At 36.4% G+C, this 11866-nt stretch overlaps 1 pseudogene; it reads right to left on the bottom strand.

Moving 5' to 3' along the window:
* Positions 1–8652: 8652 nt before the first annotated feature.
* On the bottom strand, positions 8653–9491 carry LOC100438013 (small ribosomal subunit protein eS1-like; annotated as a pseudogene).
* Between the last annotated feature and the right edge of the window lie 2375 nt (positions 9492–11866).

Genomic DNA, 11866 nt, shown 5'->3' with positions numbered 1-11866 from the left:
CTATAGTCTTCCTATATATGCTTATTAGTTTCAGGTGTTTTACGTTGATTCTTTGGATATTCTATATAGCCAATCAAGTTATCTGCAAACAGAGAGGTTTTTTTCTCCTTCGCAATCTGTATACTGCTTATTTCCTTTTTTATTTTCTTATTGATACATAATATCTGTACATTTTCATGGGATATATGTGATATTTTATTACATACATAGACTGTGTAATGATCAGGTCATGGTATTTGGGGTGTCCATTACCTCAAGTATTTATTTCTATGTGTTGGGAATGTTTCAAGGCCTCTCTTATAGCTATTTTGAAATATACAACACATTGCTGTCAACGATAATCACCCTACTCTGCTATCAAACATTAGAACTTTTTCTATCTGTATAATTGTATGTTTGTACTCATTAAGCAAGCTCTCTTTATTCCAACCTCCAACCCAGGAAACCTTCCCATCCTTTGGTATCTATCATTCTACTGTCTACCTCCATGAGATCAACATTTTTAGCTCCCACATATGATAAAGAATATGCAATATTTATCCATTTGTGCCTGACTTATTTCACTTAATGTAATAAACTTCAGTTTCATCCATGTTGCTGCAAATGACAGGATTTTATTCTTTATAGCCAAATAGCATTCTATTGTATATATATACCATATTTTCCTCATCCATTCATCTGTTGATGGGCACTTAGGTTCATTCCGTATTTTCACTATTGTGAATAGTGGTGTAATAAACATGAGAGTGCAGGTATCCCTTTGATATACTGATAGCCTTTCCTTTGGATAAATACCTAGTAGTGGGATTGCTGGATTATATGATACTTCTATTTTTTATTTTTTTTGAGAAATCTCAATACTGTTTTCCATAGTGGCTGTACTAATTTACATTCCTATCAACAGTGTATAAGAGATCCCTTTTCTCTGCCTCCTCTCCAGCATCTGTACTTTCTTCATCTTTTTACTAATCGCCATTTAAACTGGGCTAAGATGAGGTCTCATTGTGGTTATGATTTGCATTTCCCTGATGATTAGTGATGCTGAGCTTTTTTTCGTATACCTATTGGCCATTTCTATGCCTTCCTTTGATAAATGTCTATTCGTGTTCTTTGCCCACTTTTTAATGGAATTGTTTCTTTTCCTGCTGAGTTGTCTGAGTTCCGTGTATTTTCTGGGCATTAGTCCCTTGTCAGATGAATAGTTTGAAAATATGTTCTCCCATTCAACAGGTTGTCTCTTCACTCTGTTAATTGTTTCCTTTGCTGTGCAGAAACTTTAATATAGTTTAATATAATCCCATTTTCCTATTTTTGTTTCCGTTGCCTTTGTTTTTGAGGTTTTAGCTATAAAATATTTGCCTAGATTAATGTCCTGAAGTGTTTCCCCTATGTTTCCTTCTAGTAGTTTTATAATTTCTTTTCTTAAATTTACATATTTAATCCATCCTGAGTTAATTTTTGTGTATGGTGAGTGACAGGTGTCCAGTTTCATTTTTCTGCATATGGCTATCTAATTTTCTCAGCACCATTTATTGAATAAGGTCCTTTCCCCAGTGTATATTTTTGTTGGCTATGTCAAACATCAGTTGGTTGTAGGTATGTGACTTTAATTCTGGGTTCCCTATTCTGTTCCGTTGATCTACATGTCCATATTTATACCAGTACCATGCTGTTTGGTTACTATAGCCTTGCAGTGTAATTTGAAGTCAGATAATGTAATGTCTGTAGCTTTGTTCTTTTTGTTTAGAATTGTTTTGGCTGGTCAGGCTCCTTTTTGTTTCCATATGAATTTTAGGATTGTTTTTTCTAATTATGTGAAAAATGATGTTGGTAATATGATAGGAATTGTATTGAATCCGAAGATTTCCTTGGGTAGTATTAATAATACTACTAATTAGTATTATTAAGTAATACTAATATGATGCATTAGTATTATGTATTAATATTAGTGTTAACACTATTAATTAGAATATTAATTAATATAATTTTAACACGATTAATTCATCCAATCAACGAGCATGGGATATCTTTCTATTTATTTGTGTCCTCTTCGATTTCTTTCATCAGTGTTTCATAGTTTTCTTTGTAGAGGTATTTTACCTCATTGGTTAAATTTATTCCTAGGTTTTTTTTTTTTTAGCTATTGCAAATAGGATTGCCTTCTTAATTTAATTTCTGCTAGCTCATTATTGGTATATAGAAACAGTACTGATTTGTATATGTTGATTTTGTACTCTGCAACTTTATTAAATTTATGGATCACATCTAAGAGTTTTTTGGCAGAGTCTATGGGTTTTTCTAAATATAAGATCATGTCATCTGCAAAGAGGGACAACCTGCCTTCCTCTTTTCCAATTTGGGTGTTTTTTATTTCATTCACTTTCCTGATTTCTTTGGCTAGAATTTCCGGTACTATGTTGAACAGGAGTGGTAAAAGTGAACGTTTTCATCTTGTTCCAGTTCTTAGGAGGAAAGGTTTTCAGCTTTCCGCCACTCAGTATGATGTTGGCTACAAATCTGTCATATATGGCTTTTATCATGTTGAGTTATATTTCTTCTATGCCTAGTTTGTTGAAAGTTTTTATCATGAAGAGATGTTGAATTTTTATCGGCATGCTGATTTCCTTCTATTAATTTGAGGTTTGGTTTGTTCTTGCTTTCTAGTCCTTGAGGTGCATCATTAGATTGTTGATTTGGAATCTTTCTACTTTTTTAATGTAGGCATTTAATGCTATAAATGTCACCCTTCATACTGCTTTTGCTGTGTCCCATAGGTTTTGGTATGTTTTTATTTTCATTAGTTTCAGGAAATGTTTTGTTTTTCATCTGAATTTTTTCCTTGACCCAGTGGTCATCCAGGAGTATGTTGTTTAATTTCTATGTGTTTGTACCGTCTCAAAAGTTTCTCTTGTTACTGATATGTAGTTTTATTCTATTGTGTTCTGGCAAGATGTTTAATATAATTTTTATTTTTACAAATTTGTTAATTATACTGGTTTTGTGTACTAATACATGGTCTATTCTGGAGAATGTTCCATGCACTGATGAAAATAATGTGTATACTTTAGCTGTTGGATGAAATATTCTGTAAATACCTGTTATGGCCCCTTTAGTCTAATGTATTGTTTAAATCCAATGTTTCTCTGTAATTTTCTGTCTAGATGATGTCTAATCTTGAGAATGGGGTGTTTAAGTCCCCAACCATTATTATGTTGAAGTCTATCTCTCCCTTTAGAGCTAATAATATTTGCTTTATATATCTGGGTGTTCTCATATTGGGTTCATATATGTTTAGAACTGTTATATCCTCTGCTGAATTGATCCCTTTGTCATTATATAATGACATTCCTTATTTCTTTTTACTATTTTTGCTTATAGTCTCTTATTTGATAGAAGTATAGCTGCTCCTGCTCACTTGTGGGTTTTGTTTGCATGGACTGTCTTTTTCATCCCTTTACTTTCAGACTATATGTGTCTATACAGATGGGATCAATTTCCTATGTGCAACACATATTTGGGCCATGTTTTTATATTTATTCAGCTGGTATATATCTTTTAAGTGAAACATTTACTCTGTTAATGTTATTATTGATATGTGAGGGCTTATTCCTGTCATTTTATTGATTTCTGATTGTTTTGTATATTCATTGCTCCTTTCTTCCTCTCTGATTGTTTATCATTGTGGTTTGTTGGTTTTCTGCAGTGGTAACATTTTATTTGTTTCTCTTCATTATTTGTATATTTGTTCTACCAGTGGGTTTTATACTTCTGTGTGTTTTCGTAATGGTAGATATCAACCTTTCACTTCCAGGTATAGGATTTCCTTAAGCATTTCTTACAGGGCTGCTCTAGTAGGGATGAATTCTCTTAACTTTTGCTTGTCTGGGAAAGACTATGTCTCCTTATATACAAGGATAAATTTGCTCAGTATAGTATTCTTGGCTGACAGGTTTTTTATTTATTTATTTATTTATTTAGCATTTTTTAATTCATTGTTCCATTCTCTCCTGGCCTGAGATGTTTCTACTGATAAATCTGCTGTTAGTCTGATAGGGGTTCCCTTATAAATTACAAGATGCTTTTCTCTTGCTGTTTTTAGAATTCTCTCTGTCTTTGATATTTTACCTGTTGACCATAATGTGCTATGGGGAAGATATTTTTGAATTGTATATGTTTGAGCTTTCTCTGAGCTTCCTGTATCTGGATGCCTAAACCTGTTGCTAGATTTGGGAAGTTTTCAGCTATTATTTCATTAAATAGGTGTCCCGTCGCTTTAGTTTTCTCCTCACCTGCTGAGACACCAAAAATTCAATGATGAGGTTGCTTTAAGGTGTCCCATATGTCATGTAGGTTTCTTTTTCCTTTGTCTACTTTGTTACTTTGAAAGACCTGTCTTTGAAGTTCTTTCCTCAGCTTGATCTAGTCTATTGTTAAAGTTATTGAATATATTTTGTATTTCATTCATTAAATTCTGTTCAAAAATTCTCTTTGGCTCTTTTTTATGAGATCTCTTTGGTGAATTTCTCAATCATATATTGAATTGTGTTTCTGATTTCCTTGCATTGTTTTTCTGTATTCTCTTGCACCTCATTATTTTGAATTCTTTTTCTGAGATTTCATAAATCTCTTTGTGCTTGGAATCTGTTGCTGGAGAAAATTGTGTTACTATGCAGTTGTCATATTTCCTTGCTTTTTCATGTTTCCTTTTTTTTTTTTTTTTTGAGACACAGTCTCATTCTGTCATCCAGGCTGGAGTGCAGTGGCATGATCTCCGCTCACTGTACCTTCTGCCTCCTGGGTTCAAGTGATTCTCATGCCTCACCCTCCCAAGTAGCTGGGACTACAGGCACACACTACCATGCCTGGCTAAGTTTTTGTATTTTTAGTAGAGATGGGGTTTTGCCATGTTGGCCAGGCTGGTCTCAAACTACTGGCCTCACGTGACCTGAACATCTTGGCCTCCCAAAGTGCTAGTATTACAGCTGTGGGCCACCGCACCCGGTTGTGTTTGTTGTATCCTTATGTTGATTTCTGTGCATCTGGTGTAATAATCACTTCTCCCATTTTTTTGAATTTGCTTTCATAGCAGAGGACATTTTCTTGAAGGTGTGTCTATGGTGTGGGTTGAGTAGAGCACTTTGGCTTTGATTCTGGATGTGAGCAGTAGTGTATTCTCAGCATTTCTTTGACTGTAAACAACATCAATGGTGTTTGTGATTTCTTCAGTGGCTTAGGGTGCAGTTGTTTGTGGCTGTGGTGAAGTTTTGCTGAGGATAAGGATATCAGTGGGCCTATCTGTGGGCTCCAGTGGTGGCAGCATTGGGCCAAGTGTACCTATCCTTGATCCTCCGGGCAGTATATGCTGGCACCAGTGTTAGCAGGTCCAGGTGGACCAGTTATTGGGCCTCCATGTAGCTTGTTCAGGTGCTGGTAGTGGCAGCAGTGGGGCCGATGGGAGGGCTTTCGGGCCCAAAGCAGTGTACTTATGGCACACATGATGGTGGAGCAGTGGCATGACAATCTTTTGGCTCCCAAGCAGTCTATCTTGATATTGCTTGTGACTATGAAGGGCTGGGCAGGACAGTTTCCAGGTGCACATGTGGCATCTGCAGGTGCATGCTAGCTGTGGTGATAATGGCAGGTTGAGTGGACCTGACCTCAGGCTCCTGGGATAAGTGCTCAGGTGCCAAGAGTGGTGTGCTGGACTGGGCAATCTCAGGACTTTGGATGGTATGCATGGGTACTGGTGGGTTGCAGCTGGGCAGTGTGGACATGTCATCAGGCCCTCTGGTGGTGCATGTAGGTGCTGGTTGTGGTAGGCAGGGGCAGGGTGATTCCTAGGCCCTTCGCAGAATGTTCAGGTGGATTGGCAGTGGTTGTGCTACAGCTCTGCTATTAGGGAAGGTGTGGTTGTTTTCAGTGGCAGCAACCATATGCAAGTAGCTGGGAGTGTGCCCTTCAGACTGCATATATGGTGGCTGTATGTGTGTGTTGGTGGGGGTTCTTTGTCCTCAGGGTGCATGAAAATGCATGACAGCTTTGTCGCTTGGGGCAGTGGGGTCATTGCCAATAGTTTGCACTTTCGCCCTAATAGCAGTGGCTGTGGGTGGTGAATGTCAATGGGGCTCCAAGGATTTGGACATACAAGGGCTATTGGGCCCCCAGGCAGGATACAGACTGGTGGAAGTTTGGCTTTCAAAATGGCATCTCGTGAGACCCAGCATGAGCTCCCACTCTGGAGAAATACCTTTGCACAGTCTCCGGGCAGTTCCTTGTTAGTCTTGGGGCCCTTGAGGGTCTAGGGGTTCTCCTTAAAGGGCCCTATTAGGATTGTAGGAGTCTGTGATGGAAATGTGGACCATTAAGGATCTCTCACTTACCCTTTCTGTGTGTTAGGGAGCCTCTCCAGGATACCAGATGATCCTGGCCAAACAGACTGTCTCACTTCCCTCTCTTCTTGTGTTAGATGTTTCCTGTCACTTCTCTGTAGATGATCTACTCAAAGCGTGATTATCTACTCACTGTTTTTGTTCTTCTTTGTGGAGGAAGCAAGTACCAGATGCCTCCAGTAATCCACTTTGAAGCCCTCCTTTTCTTGTCTTATTTCACTAACTAAGACTTACAGTATGACATTGAATAGGACTGGTGAGAGGAAACATTCTTTCTTGTTCTGGATCTTTGTGGGAAAGCATCCAGTGTCTCACCATTAAGTGTGATGTTAGCTGTAGGTTTTTGTAGATATTCTTTATTAAATATAGGAAGTTCCCCCTCTATTCCTACTTTGTTGACAGATTTTATCATGAATAGTTAATACATTTTGTCAAGCGATTTTTCTGCCTCAATTGACATGATCAAGAAATTTTTCTTCTTTAGCTACTGATGGCTGATTATATTAATCAGTTTTTGAATGTTGAATCAGTGTGCAGAACTGGAATAAATCCTACTTGGCCGTGTTTTACAATTATTCTCATAGATTTTTTTCAATTTGCTGATTTATTTTTGAGAATTTGTCATCTCTGTACTGAGAGATTGTGATTTGTAGTTTTTTACTGAAAGCTATCTTTTATAATATTTTCATTTGGTTTAGGTATTAGGATAATGCTGGCCTCATACAATGAGTTAGAATGTGTTCCTCTGGTTCTATTTTCTGGAAGAGATTGTAGAGAATTCATATAGTTTCTTCTTTAATTGTTCAATAAGATTCACTGGTGAAATCATCTGGAACTGATTTGTTCTTTTTTGGAAGGTTATTAATGAGTAATTAATTTTCTTAATAGACGTACACTCATTTAGATTATTTATTTCTCCTTGTGTGAGTTTTGGGAGTTTGTATCTTTCAGGGAATTGGCCCAGTACTGATAATAATCAGTAGTGATGGCCCTGTTTTTATGTCTGATATTGGTAACTTGTGTCTTTTCTCTCAGTTATCTTGGTTAGAAGTTTATCAAATTTACCAATTTTTTTTAAAAGAGCTTTTGGCTTTACTGATTTTTTCTATTACTTTATTCTTTTCAATGTCATTACTTTCTGCTTTCAGTTTTAGTATTTATTTTCTTCTGATTTCTTTAGGTATAAATTGCTCTCCTTTGTCTAGTTTCCTGAGCTTGGATTATTGATTTTAGGTTTTCTTCTTTTCTAATAAAGGCATTTAATTTTAAATTTCCTTCTAAATACTGCTTTTTCTGCATTCCACAAATTTGAAAAATTTTCATTTTCATTTCATTTCATTTAGTTCTAAATAATTTTATAATTTTTATTGAAGTTTCTTTGTTATTCATTTGTTATTTATTTATTTATTTATTTATTTAGAGTTGGAGTCTCACTCTGTCGCCCAGGCTGGAATGCACTGGTACGATCTCAGCTCACTGCAACCTCCGTCTCCCGGGTTCAAGGGATTCTCCAGCCTCAGCCTCCTGAGTAGCTGGGACTACAGGTGTGTGCCACCACGACCGGCTAAGTTTTTGTATTTTTAGTAGAGACAGGGTTTCACCATGTTAGCCAGGATGGTCTTGATCTGCCGACCTTGATCTGCCCGCCTCGGCCAATCATGTGTTATTTAGATGGGTGTTGTTTAATCTCCAAACATTTGGGAATTCTCCAGTTATTTTTCTTTTACTGATCTAGTTGAATTCTATCATGATCTGAGAACATATTTTGTATGATTTCTATTCTTTACAAGTTTTTAAGATGGTGTTTTATGACCCAGACTGTGGTCCATCTTGACAAATGTTCTGTGTGAACTTGAGAAGAATGTATATTCAGCTGTTATTGGATAGAGTATCCTGTAATTGTCAGTTAGATCACATTGATTGATAGTGCTATTCTGGTCAATTATAGTCTTACTAATTTTCCACCTGCTTGATTATGCATTATTAACCTTCTGCTAACAGATGAATTCTCCACATCTAATAGTGGATCTATCTCTTTCTTTTTACAGTTCTATCGGTTTTTGCCTAATGTACTTTGATGGTCTGTTCTTAGCTGCACACACAATGATTGTTATGTCTTTTTAGAGAACTGATGCCTTTACCATTGCATAATGCATGCCTTTATTCCTAATAATTTTTTTCTGAAGGCTACTTTTTTCCTGAAATCAAAATAACTACTCTAGCTTTTTCCTTTTTTCTTTCTTTCTTCTTCTTTTTTTTTTTTTCCACAAATAGCACTTTTTATTTGCCATCATTTAAAGTCTGAACTTTAAACAGATTCTTGGACTGGTGGTTCATATCCCTCAGCTCGTTCAACTTTAGCACCTGTCTCGTCCCCAGTGGTTTTTCCAGAACTACTGCTTTCACCATGAAGCTCCATGAGCTTTCCCAGTTGAAACTTGGGCTTCTTCAGCATTTTTACTTTTCTAACGAAGACATCATGGAGAGGATAAATAGATTGGCAAGCCTTTTCTATGTCTTTTCCAATGCTGTCTGGAACCAATTTATTGACGACTTCTTTCAAGTCATTTGTCTGCACCTCTCGGGTCATGATTTCCATCATCTTCTTCCGGATTTGGCAGACCTGTTGGTGCTGAGCATAAGAGGTCTTCCGTATCTGATTGTTGCGTTTTTTAGTAAAACCAACACAGAACAGACGAAGCAAGTAACCATCGGTAGTCTTGACATCAACATGAGCTTCAATCTTGTCTGCCATTTTTTGACCATGGAACACATTTTGTCATGGGTAAGATCCATGCCGTGAAAGTTAGTCAGGCAGTTTTTACCCCGAACATCTTCAGTAATCAGCTTGAATTTTCTAAATGCAACTTCATCATTCTGCAAATCAGCAAGACTCACTTTAAACACATGACCCTTGAGACCATCAGATGCAATTTTGGTTCCTTGGGTCCTGGTGATGAGCATCTTTCCAGTATTTCTTATATTGAACATAGCAGGTGTTTTCACATCATACCAATCTTTCTTAGAAAATTGATCAACCACTTTCTTCCTGGCTCCCTTTTTGCTGCCTTTCATAAAGCACTTGTTCTTCCCAACTGCCATGGTGCTGGTCAGAGAGCCAAAAGGCTTTTTTTTTTTTTTTTTTTTTTTTTTAGACAGAGTCTTGTTGTCTGCAGTGCAGTGGCACAATCATGGCTCACAGTAGCCTCAACTTTCTGAGCTTAAGTGATCCTCCCACTTCAGCCTCCCAAGTAGCTGGGACCACAGGCACACACCAATATGCCTGGCTGATTTTTAAATATTTTACAGAGACATGGTCTCCCTATGTTCCCCAAGCTGGTCTTGCACTTCTGGGCTCAAGGAATCCTCCCACCTTGGCCCTCCTAAAGTGCCGCTTTCTTTTCATTAGTGTTAGCATAGTCCATCTTTCTTATTATTTTAGTTTTACTCTATTTGTGTCTTCATATTTAAGGTGGCTTTCTGGTAAGCAGTGTTTAGTTGGGTTTTGATATTTTATCTAGTCTAACATATCTCTTTTAATTCGTGCATTTAGACCATTCACATTTAAAATGGTCACTGATATAGTTTGGCTAACATCTACCTTATTTATAATTGTTTTCCATTTATTCCACTTATTTTTTGTTCCTTTCTCTTCCTCTTTTTCTGTCTTGCCTGGTTTTAATTTAGCATTTTATAATTCTGCATTATCTCATCCTTTAGCATATTAATTTTACTTCTTTGTAAAAATAATTTAGTAGGGACTGCCCTAGAGTTTTCAATATTAATTTTTAACTAATCAAATTTACCTTTAAATAACAAGAGAGATGGGGAAGACAACTTTCTGGCCTCTATCTTGGTGAGACTCATAAGATGAGAAATTTTTCAAACATAGTAAGGATGTTCAAAATTGCTGAGCAGCCACAAAGAACACAAAATCCACTACGTATTTTTCTTAACTACTTTTTCTCCTATTTTTCACCTCTTTGCTTAGTTCCTGAAACAGTTAATTTCTTTCTACTTTGTCTTCCAGTCATTAAGTCATTCTACAAACACGTCATTTATCTTCAGTCCAACAATTGAGTTCTTTTTAAAAAATATCCTTGTGTCATGTTTTTGATTTCTAAGAATGCTCTCTTTTTCTGATAGTTCCATTTTTTGCATGCAATAACCTTTCAAATCTACTTGAAGGTATTAGTTACAAATTATTTAAGGAATATGTTTCTTCTTTCTCTGTATTTTTGTATTCATTTTAGTGTCCCTCACTAAAATTTGCTCTTGGTTTTCCTCAAAATGCCTGGCAGATTTTGTACTCACATTTATAAATGAAAGACTTGCCTCACCATTGTGGGTGTCATGGGGCTCCCTGGCCATTTTCAAGCCTTCTTTACTATAGAGAACTACCCCTTGAAAGAGAGTTGTAACTTTAGAGCTCCATAAGTGTGACAGGGAAAAACTTACAGGAATGTTTTTTGCCAGGAGAAAAAAGGGCAGCTGTTTTTGAAAGGCCCATAGATAAAAACCAAAGAGATAATCTACTGACTTTCCTCAAATGGTGAAATAAGAAAAGTATGAGTGTGGCCCAACTCTTAGCATAGAGCTGCAACGTCCTTGTCATTTTCTTGATGTCCATTCTAACGGTCAAATTTTACCTTTTTGCCTTACTCCAGTTCAGGACTTCATGCTAACGCTTCATTTTCTGAGTCAAAAATTCTACTTTATTTAATTCTTCTAACATGATTTAGCCTGCAGGCTAAAGAATAGTCAAGTTGGGACTGGCCCAACTGTTGCACAATTCTTCAGTGAATTGGCTCACTATTTGACCCATGACCAGCTCCCATTACTAACCCTGCTTACTCAATGCTTTGCATTTCACTATGGTTTCTAGCACTAATCCTGCTAACTACTGTATGTTTTTAAGAAATTTCTCCAATTTTAAGTATGATAATGACACTCTGCTTTGTCTCCAGTGCTGCTATAGTTTTTTTATTCATGAATCACTTCTGTTTTTCGAGGTGATTTTATGAATAAAAGGAAATACTGTATCATCTTGTTTGGTGACAAGATTTGTCTTTTTCTACCACACAATGGGTGAATAATCCACTGGGTAAAATGGTAATTTTCAGGCTAGCTGAGACTAAATAAAATAAACAATGATGCATTGCTGTGATCAAAAACTCAGCTTTTTCATTGGTATATTTGGAATCTGTGTTTGTGCAAATGAATCCTTAGGCATAGGCATTTTTACCATGATACTTTAAAAATGCAAATTGTTATGTGATGTTTGTACAATTCATTTCAGTACTTCTGCTTAGAAATTGTTTTCTTAGCCCTTTTCTGAATGAGATATATGTCCATTAACATTAAAACATACATTAACATAAATATATATTTTCATATGAAGATAAAAATATTAATGTGGTTATTCCAGAAGGTAGAATTTAGAGCGATGTTGATATTTTGCTTTTAGATTGTGTTTT

The sequence above is a fragment of the Pongo abelii genome, chromosome 6 (genome assembly GCF_028885655.2).
Source record: "Pongo abelii isolate AG06213 chromosome 6, NHGRI_mPonAbe1-v2.0_pri, whole genome shotgun sequence".
In the NCBI taxonomy this organism is placed as follows: domain Eukaryota; kingdom Metazoa; phylum Chordata; class Mammalia; order Primates; family Hominidae; genus Pongo; species Pongo abelii.
The sequence above is the reverse complement of the archived record's forward strand: the minus strand, read 5'-3'. Positions and strand labels throughout refer to the sequence as shown.